Here is a 14,440-nt window from a genome sequence, read left to right as displayed (position 1 = left end):
AATGTGGCTATAAGTATAGCTATTTCTCCAAGATATAGCCAAGAGGGAGAGCTGGCAACTCTGGTCACTTGGCTTTGAAAACCTTTGTCCTGGCTATGGCTACCAACAGGGCTGGTTTTGTGGAGGAGGGAAGCAGGGAAATTACTCAGGTCCTACTTTTGGCAAAGCTGAATGATGTCACTGAGGCAGAGCTCCAGGGTGCCTGGCACTAGTTGCACCTACTCCTTAGAAACACTGGAGCCTAGGGCACAAACTAATGTAATAATCCACTGGGGTTCATTACCAGTAGGGCCCTTAGTTTAACTCCTTTGGCTAAGGATAGAGAGGTGGGGATAGTAGGAAGGCACCATTCAGTACAGGCTCTCCTTTTGAGGGAGCTGGGATAGCCACCCTCCTGGCGAGGAAATAAATGCAGCTTGCCACAGTGCAAGGAGAAGCAGTGCAGTTTGCTTTTTGAAGTTAGAGGAGATGCAGGAGATTCTGCCTGATTTGAATTTTTTGAGCCTTGCTGGTGTCCTTAGGCAAGGTCAGGAAGCTGCCCTTTCAGTCCACTCACCTGCTAGCTGGGTTTGCTTCCTGGGTTGTTTTGGGGTTTTTGCTGAATTTTTCTTTGTAAGAATCTGTGAGGCCCCTGGGAGAGAGGTCACGAGGAAACCTTTCCCTGGGGGGCCCAGGATAAGGAAAACCTGCCGCTCTGCAATCTTCGCGAGGACAGGTGGTGATCTACTGCAGAGAACTTCTGGTGTTTTGGAATCATTTTTTTGGGAAAGGATTTTTGGTTAGAAGAACTAGGAGTAAGAGTTTTGCTGCCCCCCTTCCTACTCTGCCCGAAGGAACATTGAGAGCCATGTGCTCCACATGGATCCCCTTCCATCTTGGGAGTTGGAGAGAGGTAGAGTGAGACATTGGAGAACTGTGACTAAGACCAAATTGAGATCTAGTGAGGACCGCCAGTTGGAATTTTCACCCCTGGTGAGAGAGGAAATTAGGACTCTGTGCCTAGACTATTTTACCATTTTCACTAGCTTTGAAGGGAATTTTTCTGCCCACACAAGGTCACCCTGTCCACTTGGGAACCTCATTTGTCCATGCCCTAGAGGGTGAGTGTTTCCCTTGCCCTGGTAGTAAGAGACCCTTGCACAGATAGAGGAAGGATTGTAAACTAAAATGACCAGCTGTGGGGCTAAGGACTGTTTTTGAATTATGCCATTTACTTATCTGATTCACCTTCAGTAAAGTTTGCTTTTTGGGATACTCCAGTCTGAGTCTCCTGCGTGTTGTTGGAACTGAAAGCACTTGCAGTGGACAGAGGAATTGTACTTCTCCCAGGGAAAAGAGATACAGCATCACCCCCATCACTATGGGCCCTGAGGGAGGAAATCTTCCCCACCAGCAAAGTCCTCAGGCACTGGGGAAAGAGACTTGTGAAAGAACTACAAATTACTTTTATGGCCCCGTGGGTAGTGGTGAGCTACCCCAAGACAGGGTCACACTAACACCGGCCCTGATTACCAAATCTCATTCTATATTCATGGGATCCTACTGCCAATGCCAAAATTCCAGCGTCTTCCAGATTTAGGCATTGTCAATGTAGGCAGCTTCGCCAAATTTTCATAGGCGCCAAAGTACAGCTCCTGCTGTCATGCCTTCATCTGGGAAGGAAAGTATGCTGTTTCGTCGTTGGACTCATTTAAATGCGCTGAAAGATTCATTTACATCAATGAAAAGTTTCACTCTCTTCTAACTGACTTGTGCTTTTAATTCACTTTGATTATAAAGAATGTTTCAGAGCACTGCAGAAAAAGAAAAAAAATAATATAAACACAAAAAATTCATGTGGACGGGTGGCGGTAGTTAATGATTACATATACAGCAGATACATTGCCTTGGTGCAATGCACTAGTATGAAACTATCCGCCTCCTTCCTTAAGTATTTATAACTTGTGGAAATGTTTTCATAAGTTTATGATTTTAAGTGGGTGAAATATACATGGCAGCGACGGTGTGCGAACAGAGTAAGTTTGTTTAAACGTTTGGAGTTGTGGTGGGTGATTTTCTTTGCAGATTTGATACCTTCATCTGGGCCTGCTGAGGCACCATTGCGACAGGAAACTTCCATGTGGGGCCTGCGAGCCCTTGTGAGAGGAGGGAATAGAGCATCACAAGCCTTGTCATTGCCCGAGGGCTCGCAGGCCACGCACTGAAGTTTCCTGCTGGAGTGGGTCCAGGCAGGGCTTTAATGTATTGACAAAAAAAGGAAATGGAATGTGGATCAGGAAGTTTAGTAGGGTGGGGAGAAGAGGCAGGGTCAGGGGGGAGCGGGACCAGGACTGGGTGCGACCTGTGTGAGGGGGGAAGAGCCAGGGTGAGGTTTGACCTGTATGAGGGGAACCAGGACCTGATTGTGAACTCTCTCTCTCTCCTAAACACACATATATGCTGACACACAGCAGGAGCAGTGGGGGCTGACAGGCGTTCACCTCCTGTCTCTCTTGACATGGACCGTTCTAACTCATGGCCACCTCAGTCGTGCCAGCACGTGACACAATAGCCAAGGGTAAGTAGCTCCAACACACCCATGATCCGTGGAAGTGATTGACCAGTTCTGCTCCTGTTCTGTAGGGGAGCCAGAACTGATCCCCACTGCTGGCTCTACTCTGCATCCTTGGGCCCTGGAAAAATAAAAAAAAAAAAGGGTGGGGAAAGGCTATTCTGGCTCGTTCTGGGTAATAGACACAAAAAAGAGAATGAGTTAGCACAAGTTTGAAACTTGGGAGCTGTAGTGCTAATCACCACGGCCAGGGCACTCTAATGGCAATTCAAACGCTTTTGTACTTGTTCTTTTGCTCTTCCAGTCCTGTTCCCTATAGAAAAGGAGGAAAGGGGGCTGGTTTAGGGAGCTGTTCTCTGCTCTTTTTGCCCCAGGCTCAGCCCGTCCTCTCCTCTTCCCTGCAGGCTGCCTGGAGGGGAAGGGCTGGAGCAGAACTCCCCCTGCTGCTCTGCCTCTCAAGCCTGAAAAGAAGTGGCAGAATTGCGTTCCAGGCCCTGGGGCCAGGAAAGGGGGGGGGGGGTCACTCTACAGGACCGACAGCAGAGGGGGGGGGGAGGATCTGGAAGGTTTGATCTCACACCTCTGATCACATCGAAGGGACCTGGAAGATGCCCCCCTCCTCCAAATTGTCTGTGGGTGTCCCCATTTTAAATCCAGCCCGGAGTGGAATATCTGAGTCTGCTTCTCTTCACTTCTGTTGATAGAAGCATTTACTTCCTTGCAATCGGTAAGACTTATACAGTTAACACTTTACGTGCCGATTCATGCATGAAACTTTCTTTTTCCCCATCTCAAACACTGCCCACAGTTGTGCGTAACCATCCCGCTTTGATCTTTATCTGTGTTGCCAGACTATCTGAATATGCTCAAACCCACTGTCAGGAAGGCAGAGGAACCAAAGGATCCCTTATTTCTTTTCCACACCTTGCCTTTTCTGTTTTACAGGGCCATTTTTCAAATTGTGTTACAGCATTATTTTTCGCATTGTGAGATGTGTATGCAAATTTTGTCAAAGGGGAGGAGTTTGAGCAGGGTTTATGAAAATGGGGGGTGAAAGAAAGAAATATGGGTGGCACCCATATTAGTCATCTATTTATACCACAGTAGGAGGGTCAGATAGTAACTCGATGTGAGGTTTTGGTGGTGGTCCAGGGTTTGGGGGCCAGTTTTGACGGTTACAGTTTTACATGCACAGCCTCCTCTTCCCTCCCTGCCCTGGCAGTAAATAGCAGCGCAGCCCTGAGAACCTCAAAAACAATCTCCTCCTCCCACCAGGCCAATGAAGAACAGCGTGGCCCACGCTCCTGACCCCTCTCTGCCCCGGCAATGAAGAGTAGTGCTGCCCATAGGGCAGCAAAAAACAGCAGCCTTCTTCTACCCCCATCTCCCTGTCCTGGGTAGTGCAGAGCAGCACAGCTCCAGAGCCACAAAAAGTAGCACAGCTGGCAGGGCCTCAAGGGCAGCAATGAGCAGCAGTAGTGTGGCCCGCACGATGCCAAAAAGCACTGGCCTCTGTATGAATATGATCAGTGCAACAGACGTCAGAGCTGGGAAAACGAAACTTAAAACAGATTGATTTCCTGGACACCAGCTGCAGTGCAAAGGGCGGATCAAGGGATCCTAGTAATAGAGCACGTATATATGCACAAATTTATTAATTGGACAAGGGATAAGGGGCGGGTACATGTAGACACCTGTTGATTGGCTGAAGGTAACTCCTTATAAAGCTGTGCACTAGCAGTGTAGCTCTGAGTAGGTTTTGGGCTTGCATCCTTTAATGCCTGCTGCTCCTGAAGAAACCACGCCTTTCTTCATAATAATAAACTTCTCGCTGTTTAGACTTTTAAGGCTGGTCTTTATTGGTCTCTCTAGTCAGGGGCTTATATTCACCTCCCTCCCCCTACTTCAGCATAACTGGAGGCTAGATGAGAGAGAGAGAGTCTTTGTGTGTGTGTGTGATTGAGCTTGTGAGAGAGAGGTATGAGTATGTGTGTGACTGAGCATGTGAGAGAGGTATGAGCATATATGATTTAGCATGTGAGAGAGGTATGAGATTGTGAGAGAGAGCCTATGAGTGTGTATATGTGTATGACTGAGCATGTGAGAGAGAGGTATGAGCATGTGTGTGTTTGAGCATGTGAGAGAGGTATGAGCATATATGATTTAGCATGTGAGAGAGGTATGAGATTGTGAGAGAGAGCCTATGAGTGTGTATATGTGTATGACTGAGCATGTGAGAGAGAGGTATGAGCATGTGTGTGTTTGACTGAGCATGTGAGAGAGGTATGAGCATATATGATTTAGCATGTGAGAGAGGTATGAGATTGTGAGAGAGAGCCTATGAGTGTGTATATGTGTATGACTAAGCATGTGAGAGAGAGGTATGAGTATGTGTGTGTTTGACTGAGCATGTAAGAGAGCTATGAGCATATATGATTTAGCATGTGAGAGAGGTATGAGATTGTGAGAGAGAGCCTATGAGTGTGTATATGTGTATGACTGAGCATGTGAGAGAGGTATGAAGATATGTGTGGTAACTGAGCATATGAAAGGGAATGAATGAGCATATATATATATTTGTATATAGTTGAGAATGAGAGTATTTTATTTTAAATCTTTTCTATACCGTCATTTGGTCAAGCACCATCACAACGGTTTACACAGAGGCACATATATTTAATGTTCAGCTTGGGAAATGCTATCTTACAAAGTGCCAATATAGTTTCGGTTACATGTTTCAATAATACAAATCTATATGAAAGGTGACATTGAACTTTTCCATATGTATGATTAATATGGTAACTACATAATTATAGTACTTTATACTGTCTCTATGTGTTTTGGTATGGGAGGTTTAGTATATTGTAAATGTAAGTCCATTTACTCATGGCTTTCTGAGGGACAAGCCTACACTTAACTTGTGTTACCATAGGCCTAATACCATATTGGTTCCAAGTGCCTTTATTCTTTTACTTGTTTTGCAGAGTTTTCTAGTTAGCGCCACAGCAATGCATGTATATATAATATAGATGTTGTTGTAAGTGATATTTTTAGTTCAGAATGTCCTTTTTCATGTAAAATCTGAATAATCTTTAATTGTGTGTGGGGAGGGCGTGACTGGGAGAGGAGTGAGACCTAGTGGTTGGATTGGGGGCCCATGACTGCAGGGTTCATGAAGACGGCCCTGGCGCATGGCCCTCAGCCCAGGACTGACACGGCAGTAACTGGATTAAAGAAAGTTGAGGGGGGAAAAAAAAAGAGCCCCAGCCGTTGTGAATGAAGGCTCCTGGTGCCAGAAAGTCTCTACTGGTTCTGACTGAGTTGGAAGCCCAAAGGAGCCGGAAGAAAATGCTGGGTGAAAATAAAACTGAAAGCCCCTGTTATGGTTAAGCGATGTTTGGGTGGATTCTTGGGTACTTTGGCAGATGACCACGCCCACGGGGAGGAGCCCCGTGAGACGCCACAGTACTGGGCTAAACGCAGACGCACAAACACAGAGTTTAGTTCTTTTATTAAACAGCTTGTAGTGTACCACCAGAGGTGGCAGTAGTGAGATAGTCTGGAAGTAGCAGTCTCAGGACCCTTGGCAGAGGGACCCTTCTCACCCCGTTGGTATAGGGGAATTCCGGTGCAGGTTTCCCAGCAAGGTAGCACTGTGGATGAGATAGACTGAGAGTTAGATTACTCACTAGATGGTTGCTGTTGGTATGCGATTCCACCAGGTTGAAGAAGATTTATTTATTTATTTATTTATTACTTTTATATACCAACATTCCTGTATAAAATACAAATCACACTGGTTTACAATAAAACATAACTTCGCCTGTGAGCGTTACATAGAACAATCAACAAATTATACTAAAAAGCATACATTACCTTTGTCAGAAATGTAAAACAATTATAAAGAAGAAATTGTTAACAAGGGATAAAAGATAACAAGGGGAATATTTAAAACTAGGGGGTGGACAAAGGGGAAGATGGTAGAAGATGGTACAGGCACCGAGGCAGGGAGAGCAGGCCCTCGAGGAGCGAGTACCTGATCCCTGTAAGGCACCTGAAATAAAGCAGAGGGCCCCCGAGGAGCGGGTACCCAGGTTAGCAATACCCCGAAGGGCAGAGAGAGAGCTTCCAGCGGCAGCACGGAAGCGACAGAGTAGCTTAGAAACAGCCGAAACCAATCCTTTGCTAACTCAATGAGCTGGCAACAAAGTATAGGCTATATACCCACAACGCCCCCGAGGTTCGTGCCAATGCTGGAATAAAGACGTGGGTGGCATGTGCGCGTGCACCCTAGTAGGCCCTGGGGAGGAGCATGGCGGGAGGCAGCACCATAGCCGTTCCGGATACGCCAGAGAGGTCAGCTTGTAGACGCGGCGGCAGCCATTTTCCCTAGGGATGCGGGAGGAGCCGTTAACAAGGTGAGGCAAACGGGACGAAGCCGTCTAGCACCGATGGACGCAACAGTACCCCCCTTCAAAGGGCGTCCTCCAGGCTTCCTACCTGGTCTGGGTTTCTGAGGATGCATCTTATGGAATTCTTGTAGCATCTCTTTATCCAGTATATTAGCCAAAGGTGTCCATGAGTCATCTTCAGGTCCATAACCCTCCCATGACAGGAGGTATTCCCATACTCTGCCTCTTTTTCTTACGTCAAGGACAGCATCTACCTTGTACTCGATGTCTTCTTCTGCATATATTGGTGTAGATTCAGATGTCTTGTTGGAGAACTCACTAAGGATCAATGGCTTCAATAGTGAGTCGTGGAACGCATTGTGAATCTTCAATGTAGGTGGTAGCTTCAGACTATAGGTGAGATTGCCTAGTCGTCAGAGAATAAGAAATGGTCCAACGAAGCGTGGAGCGAAGCAAGCTGAAGTTAATTTAAGTCTTAAGTGCTTAGTAGATAGCCAGACTTTGTCACCAGGCTGGAAATCTGGAGCCTTGCAATGGGGAGCATCAAATTGTTTCTTAGCTCGAAGTCCTGCTTTGAGAAACATCTCTTTGGTATGAGTCCAGAGTTGTTGAATTTCTTTGGCAGTAGATTGAGCTGCCGGGACAACACCGACAGTGGAAGTGGCAGTGGTGGCAATGGTAGTCATCTGTAAACCACTTCGAATGGTGTTGATCCAGTGGATTTTGCTGGATGAGAGTTGATGGCGAATTCAGCCTAGGGCAACAGTTCTGCCCAATCATTCTGGCGAGTGTTCACGTAGGCACGAATGAACTGCTTGAGTGTCCTGTTCATCCTCTCTGTTTGACCGTTGGATTAAGGATGATATGCTGAGGTGAAGTTGAGACAAATGTCAAACTTCTTGCACAATGCCTTCCAGAATTTAGCTGTGAATTGGACTCCGCGATCGGAGACTATGTGCTTAGGCATGCCGTGTAGGTGGAAGATATGCATGATGAAGTGCTGGGCTAGCTCCAGAGCTGTGGGTAAACCAGGGAGAGTCAGGAAGTGAGCCATCTTTGAGAACAGGTCTACAATTACCCAAATCATGTTGTTTCCTTCTGAGAGTGGTAAGTCCACCACAAAGTCTGTAGCTATGTGTGTCCATTGCTCGTCTGGTACTGGTAAGGGTTGGAGTAGACCCCAAGGATGACCGGGTGGCATCTTCTGTCTGGCACAATTTGCACAGGAAGCATCGTAGGAGAATGTGTCTTCCTTCATGGTGGGCCACCAGTAAAACCTTTGCAGTTTAGACAGAGTTCTGCATTGACCAGGGTGTCCAACCAGTTTGGAGTCGTGAGCCCATGCTAACAGCATTTTTCTGAGGTTCTTGGGTACGATGGTTTTAGCTGCAGGTACTGAGTGAGTAGCTGCCAGAATGATCTTTTCGGGTCAATGATGTGTTGTAGTTCTTCTGGAATATCCTCAGAGAGGAATGAGCGAGATAAGGCATCAGCTCTAATGTTTTTATCTCCAGGGCAGTATTTCAGCACAAAGTCAAATCTGGTACATGTGGGCACCAACAACATAGGAAAATGTGGGAGGGAGGTTCTGGAAGCCAAATTTAGGCTCTTAGGTAGAAAGCTTAAATCCAGAACCTCCAGGGTAGCATTCTCTGAAATGCTCCCTGTTCCACGTGCAGGTCACCAGAGGCAGGCAGAGCTCCGGAGTCTCAATGCGTGGATGAGACGATGGTGCAAGGAAGAGGGATTCAGTTTTGTTAGGAACTGGGGAACCTTTTGGGGAAGGGGGAGTCTCTTCCAAAGGGATGGGCTCCACCTTAACCAGGGTGGAACCAGACTGCTGGCGCTAACCTTTAAAAAGGAGACAGAGCAGCTTTTAAACTAGAACAAAGGGGAAAGCCGACAGTCGCTCAGCAGCGCATGGTTCGGAGAGAGGTATCTTCAAAGGATACTAATGATGCATTTGAATTAGGACATCCCGACAGTGTGGTTCCAATAATTAGAAAAATAGTCCAAGTGCCTGTAACTAAAAACTCACTTGAGCTAAAAAATTCTAACTTATCCCTATCAATTAAAAAGCAGAATGAAAATACAAACAAAAAACAAACTTTGAAATGTCTGTATGCTAATGCCAGAAGTCTAAGAAGTAAGATGGCAGAATTAGAATGTATAGCAGAAAGCCTGTGAGGGAGTCAGTTGGACCGTTAGATGATCGAGGGGTTAAAGGGGCACTTAGAGAAGATAAGGCCATCGTGGAAAGATTAAATGATTTCTTTGCTTCGGTGTTTACTGAAGAGGATGTTGGGGAAGTACCCGTAATGGAGAAGGTTTTCATGGGTAATGATACAGATGGACTGAATCAAATCACGGTGAACCTAGAACATGTGGTAGGCCTGATTGACAAACTGAAGAGTAGTAAATCACCTGGACCGGATGGTATACACCCCAGAGTTCTGAAGGAACTACAAAATATTAAATTTCAGACCTATTAATAAAAATTTGTAGCCTATCATTAAAATCATCCATTGTACCTGAAGACTGGAGGATAGCAAATGTAACCCCAATATTTAAAAAGGGCTCCAGGGGTGATCCGGGAAACTTCAGACCGGTTAGCCTGACTTCAGTGCCAGGAAAAATAGTGGAAAGTGTTCTAAACATCAAAATCACAGAACATATAGAAAGACATGGTTTAATGGAACAAAGTCAGCATGGCTTTACCCAAGGCAAGTCTTGCCTCACAAATCTGCTTCACTTTTTTGAAGGAGTTAATAAACATGTGGATAAAGGTGAACCGGTAGATGTAGTATACTTGGATTTTCAGAAGGCGTTTGACAAAGTTCCTCATGAGAAGCTTCTAGGAAAAGTAAAAAGTCCTTTCATGGATTGCAAACTGGCTAAAAGATAGGAAACAGAGAGTAGGATTAAATGGACAATTTTCTCAGTGGAAGGGAGTGGACAGTAGAGTGCCTCAGGGATCTGTACTGGGACCCTTACTTTTCAATATATTTATAAATGATCTGGAAAGAAATACGACGAGTGAAGTAATCAAATTTGCAGATGATACAAAATTGTTCAGAGTAGTTAAATCACAAGTAGATTGTGATAAATTGCAGGAAGACCTTGTGAGGCTGGAAAATTGGGCATCTAAATGGCAGATGAAATTTAATGTAGACAAGTGCAAGGTGATGCATATAGGGAAAAATAACCCATGCTATAATTACACAATGTTGGGTTTCATATTAGGTGCTACAACCCAAGAAAGAGATCTAGGCGTCATAGTGGATAACACATTGAAATCGTCGGTTCAGTGGGTTGCGGCAGTCAAAAAAGCAAACAGAATGTTAGGAATTATTAGGAAGGGAATGGTTAATAAAACGGAAAATGTCATAATGCCTCTATATCGCTCCATGGTGAGACCGCACCTTGAATACTATGTACAATTCTGGTCACCGCATCTCAAAAAAGATATAGTTGCGATGGAAAAGGTACAGAGAAGGGCAACCAAAATGATAAAGGGGATGGAACAGCTCCCCTATGAGGAAAGGCTGAAGAGGTTAGGGCTGTTCAGCTTGGAGAAGAGACGGCTGAGGGGGGATATGATAGAGGTCTTTAAGATTATGAGAGGTCTTGAACGAATAGTTGTGACTCGGTTATTTACACTTTTGAATAATAGAAGGACTAGGGGGCATTCCATGAAGTTAGCAAGTAGCACATTTAAGACTAATCGGAGAAAATTCTTTTTCACTCAACGCACAATAAAGCTCTGGAATTTGTTGCCAGAGGATGTGGTTAGTGCAGTTAGTGTAACACGGTTCAAAAAAGGTTTGGATAAGTACTTGGAGGAGAAGTTCATTACCTGCTATTAATCAAGTTTACTTAGGGGCGGATTTTAAGAGCCCTGCTCGCCTAAATCCGCCCAAATCCGGGCGGATTTAGGCGAGCAGGGCCCTGCGCGCCGGTAAGCCTATTTTACATAAGCCTACCGGCGCGCGCAGAGCCCCGGGACTCGCGTAAGTCCCGGGGTTTTCGGAGGGGGCGTGTCGGGGGGTGGGCCCGAACTGCGCGGCGTTTTCGGGGCGTGTCGGGAGCGGGCCCGGGGGCGTGGCCGCGCCCTCCGGACCCGCCCCCAGATCGCGTCCCGGCGCGCTAGCGGCCCGCTGGCGCGCGGGGATTTACTTCTCCCTCCAGGAGGCGTAAATCCCCCAACAAAGGTAAGGGGGGGGTTTAGACAGGGCCGGGCAGGTGGGTTAGGTAGGGGAAGGTGAGGGGAGGGCAAAAGAAAGTTCCCTCCGAGGCCGCTCCGATTTCGGAGCGGCCTCGGAGGGAATGGGGTTAGGCTGCGCGGCTCGGCGCGCGCCGGCTATACGAAATCGATAGCCTTGCGCGCGCCGATCCCGGATTTCAGCGTATCTACTGAAATCCAGCGTACTTTTGTTTGCGCCTGGAGCGCCAACAAAAGTACGCCTATTCGCGGTTTTTGAAAATCTACCCCTTAGGGAATAGCCACTGCTAATAATTGCATCAGTAGTATGGGATCTTCTTAGTGTTTGGGTAATTGCCAGGTTCTTGTGGCCTGGTTTGGCCTCTGTTGAAAACAGGATGCTGGCCTTGATGGACCCTTGGTCTGACCCAGCATGGCAATTTCTTATGTTCTTATAGAGGTACAATAGTCTTGACTGTCACTTCTGGTGGAGTAGCTTCTTTACCTGAGGTGGTGGGTAAATTCATCTGTGTGTGTGCAGCAAGTTGAACTCTCCAGCGCACTCTGTTGTTCGGAGATTCGCTGGGCCGGGCCTGGAATGGCCTGCAATGCGGTGAGCTGAGCCGAATCCATGGAGTTAGCAATCTGTTATGGTTAAGCAATGTTTGGGTGGTTTCTTGGGTACTGTGGCAGATGACTACTCCCACGGGGAGGAGCCCCATGAGGCGCCACAGTACTGGGCTAAACGTAGACGCTCAAACACAGTTTAGTTCTTTTATTAAAGAGCTTGTAGTGTACCACCAGAGGTGGCAGTAGTGAGGTAGTCTGGAAGTAGCAGTCTCGGGACCCTCGGCAGAGGGGACCCTTCTCACCCCGTTGGTATAGGGGAATTCCGGTGCAGGTTTCCCAGCAAGGTAGTACTGTGGATGAGATAGACTGAGAGTTAGATTACTCACTAGATGGTTGCTGTTGGTATGCGATTCCACCAGGTTGAAGAAGTTAGGTAGTGGCACCGAGACAGGGAGAGCAGGCCCTCGAGGGGCGAGTACCTGATCCCTGTAAGGCACCTGAAATAAAGCAGAGGGCCCCCGAGGAGCGGGTACCCAGATTAGCAATACCCTGTAGGGCAGAGAGAGAGCTTCCAGCGGCAACACGGAAGCGGTAGAGTAGCTTAGAACCGTCCGAAACCAATCCTTTGCTAACTCAATGAACTGGCAACATAGTACAGGCTATATACCCGGATGGCGTGACGTCAGTAGAGGGGAACGCTCCCGAGGTTCGCGCCAATGCTGGATTAAAGACGTGGGTGGCGTGCGCACGCGTACCCTAGTAGGCCTTGGAAGGAGCATGGCGGGAGGCAGCACCATAGCTGCTCCACGGACGCCGGAGAGTTCGGCTTGTAGACGCGGCGGCAGCCATTTTCCCTAGGGATGCGGGAGGAGCCGTGAACTAGGTGAGGCAAACGGGGCGAAGCCGTCTAGCGCCGACAGACGCAACAGACCCCTCCCTGGGGCAGGTCTATAATGAGGCAGGGTGAGGCGGCCGCTTCAGGCAGCAAAATTTGGAAGTGGCCGCCTCACCCTGCCACCAAAACAACAAAGGATCTGTGGGCTGCCGGGGGAACCCAATCTGCCAGGCAGTGAAGAAAGCAAGAGGCTCAGCGGCAGAGCCGTAGCTAGCGTATGGCTGATATGGTCTCGGCCGTAGGCGCCATCTACCAAGGGGCAGCATCTCTCCCACAATTTAACTGATAAGCTGCCTCCCCTCCATCGGGTACACAACTTTTCGGCAAGGACTGTTATGCCTGTTTCAGAGCCCCTCCCGCAGTCAGAAGCAGAGCACCGTCGGTCCGTCGGAAAGAAGAAACATTAGCCTCCCCCGCCTCAGCAGTCAGAAGGGGTTGCACCCTAGCAGTAAGAAGCAGCGCAGCCGTGCAGCCACACTGGCAGCACCAAACTCCCACCCCAGCAGTCAAGAGGGTTGTGGCTCGCGAGGCTGAAAGAAACCGAATCAGCCTTCCACTCCCCTCCCCGGAGTCAGAAGCAGCACAGCTGTGGCGTCAAAAGCAGAAGCAGCGCTGGCCTGAGGCCTCCCAACCCCCTCTCCCACCTCAGCAGTCGGAAGGAGCGAGGGCCTGCAAGAAGCATCGGCCACCCCACCCCCTCCCGGCAGCTGCGAGCGTGGCTTAGGGGACGGAAAGAAGCAGCATCGCCTCCCCTCCCTCCCTCCCCCACAATCATAAGCAGGAGCAGCAGGGCCCGGAGTCTAGAAGCCAAAAAACAAAGAGTCTACCTGTCCGGGCTGCAGAAGGAGGCTGCTGCTGCCCCTTGTTCTTCCAGAGAGGGAACAAGTGAAAGAGCATGAGAGAGAGAGAGCACGAGGGGGGAGGGGGGGTATATGTATGTCTGAGGATGAAGCAGCATGTGTGTGTGTATATATATATAACTGAGCATAAGAGACAGCGTGTGTATGTATGTGTGTGTGTATATATATATATAACTGAGCATAAGAGACAGCGTGTGTATGTATGTGTGTGTGTATATATATATATATAACTGAGCATAAGAGACAGCGTGTGTATGTATGTGTGTGTGTGTATATATATATAACTGAGCATAAGAGACAGCGTGTGAATGTATGTGTGTGTGTGTGTATATATATATAACTGAGCATAAGAGACAGCGTGTGTATGTATGTGTGTGTGTATATATATATATAACTGAGCATAAGAGACAGCGTGTGTATGTATGTGTGTGTGTGTATATATATATATAACTGAGCATAAGAGACAGCGTGTGAATGTATGTGTGTGTGTGTGTATATATATATAACTGAGCATAAGAGACAGCGTGTGAATGTATGTGTGTGTGTGTATATATATATAACTGAGCATAAGAGACAGCGTGTGAATGTATGTGTGTGTGTGTGTATATATATATAACTGAGCATAAGAGACAGCGTGTGTATGTATGTGTGTGTGTGTGTATATATATAACTGAGCATAAGAGACAGCGTGTGTATGTATGTGCGTGTGTATATATGATTGAGCATTTGAGATAGAGAAGAAAGTTTGCATGCAACAACCCCTGCCCCCTTATAAATCCGCAACAATCTCAGGGCCTCTGGAAATCAAAACTTCCAGGTTGGGGGGGGGGGTGTTTGGGTTTGTTTTTTTTTAAATATCCTCATTAGTTTTAATTTATTGGGTGTTATTTGATGTATCTAATGATTTGGAATATTTTATTTCCATTTGTTCACCTAGAACACCTGATACCC

The sequence above is a fragment of the Rhinatrema bivittatum genome, chromosome 7, assembly GCF_901001135.1.
Source record: "Rhinatrema bivittatum chromosome 7, aRhiBiv1.1, whole genome shotgun sequence".
Lineage (NCBI taxonomy): Eukaryota > Metazoa > Chordata > Amphibia > Gymnophiona > Rhinatrematidae > Rhinatrema > Rhinatrema bivittatum.
The sequence above is the reverse complement of the archived record's forward strand: the minus strand, read 5'-3'. Positions refer to the sequence as shown.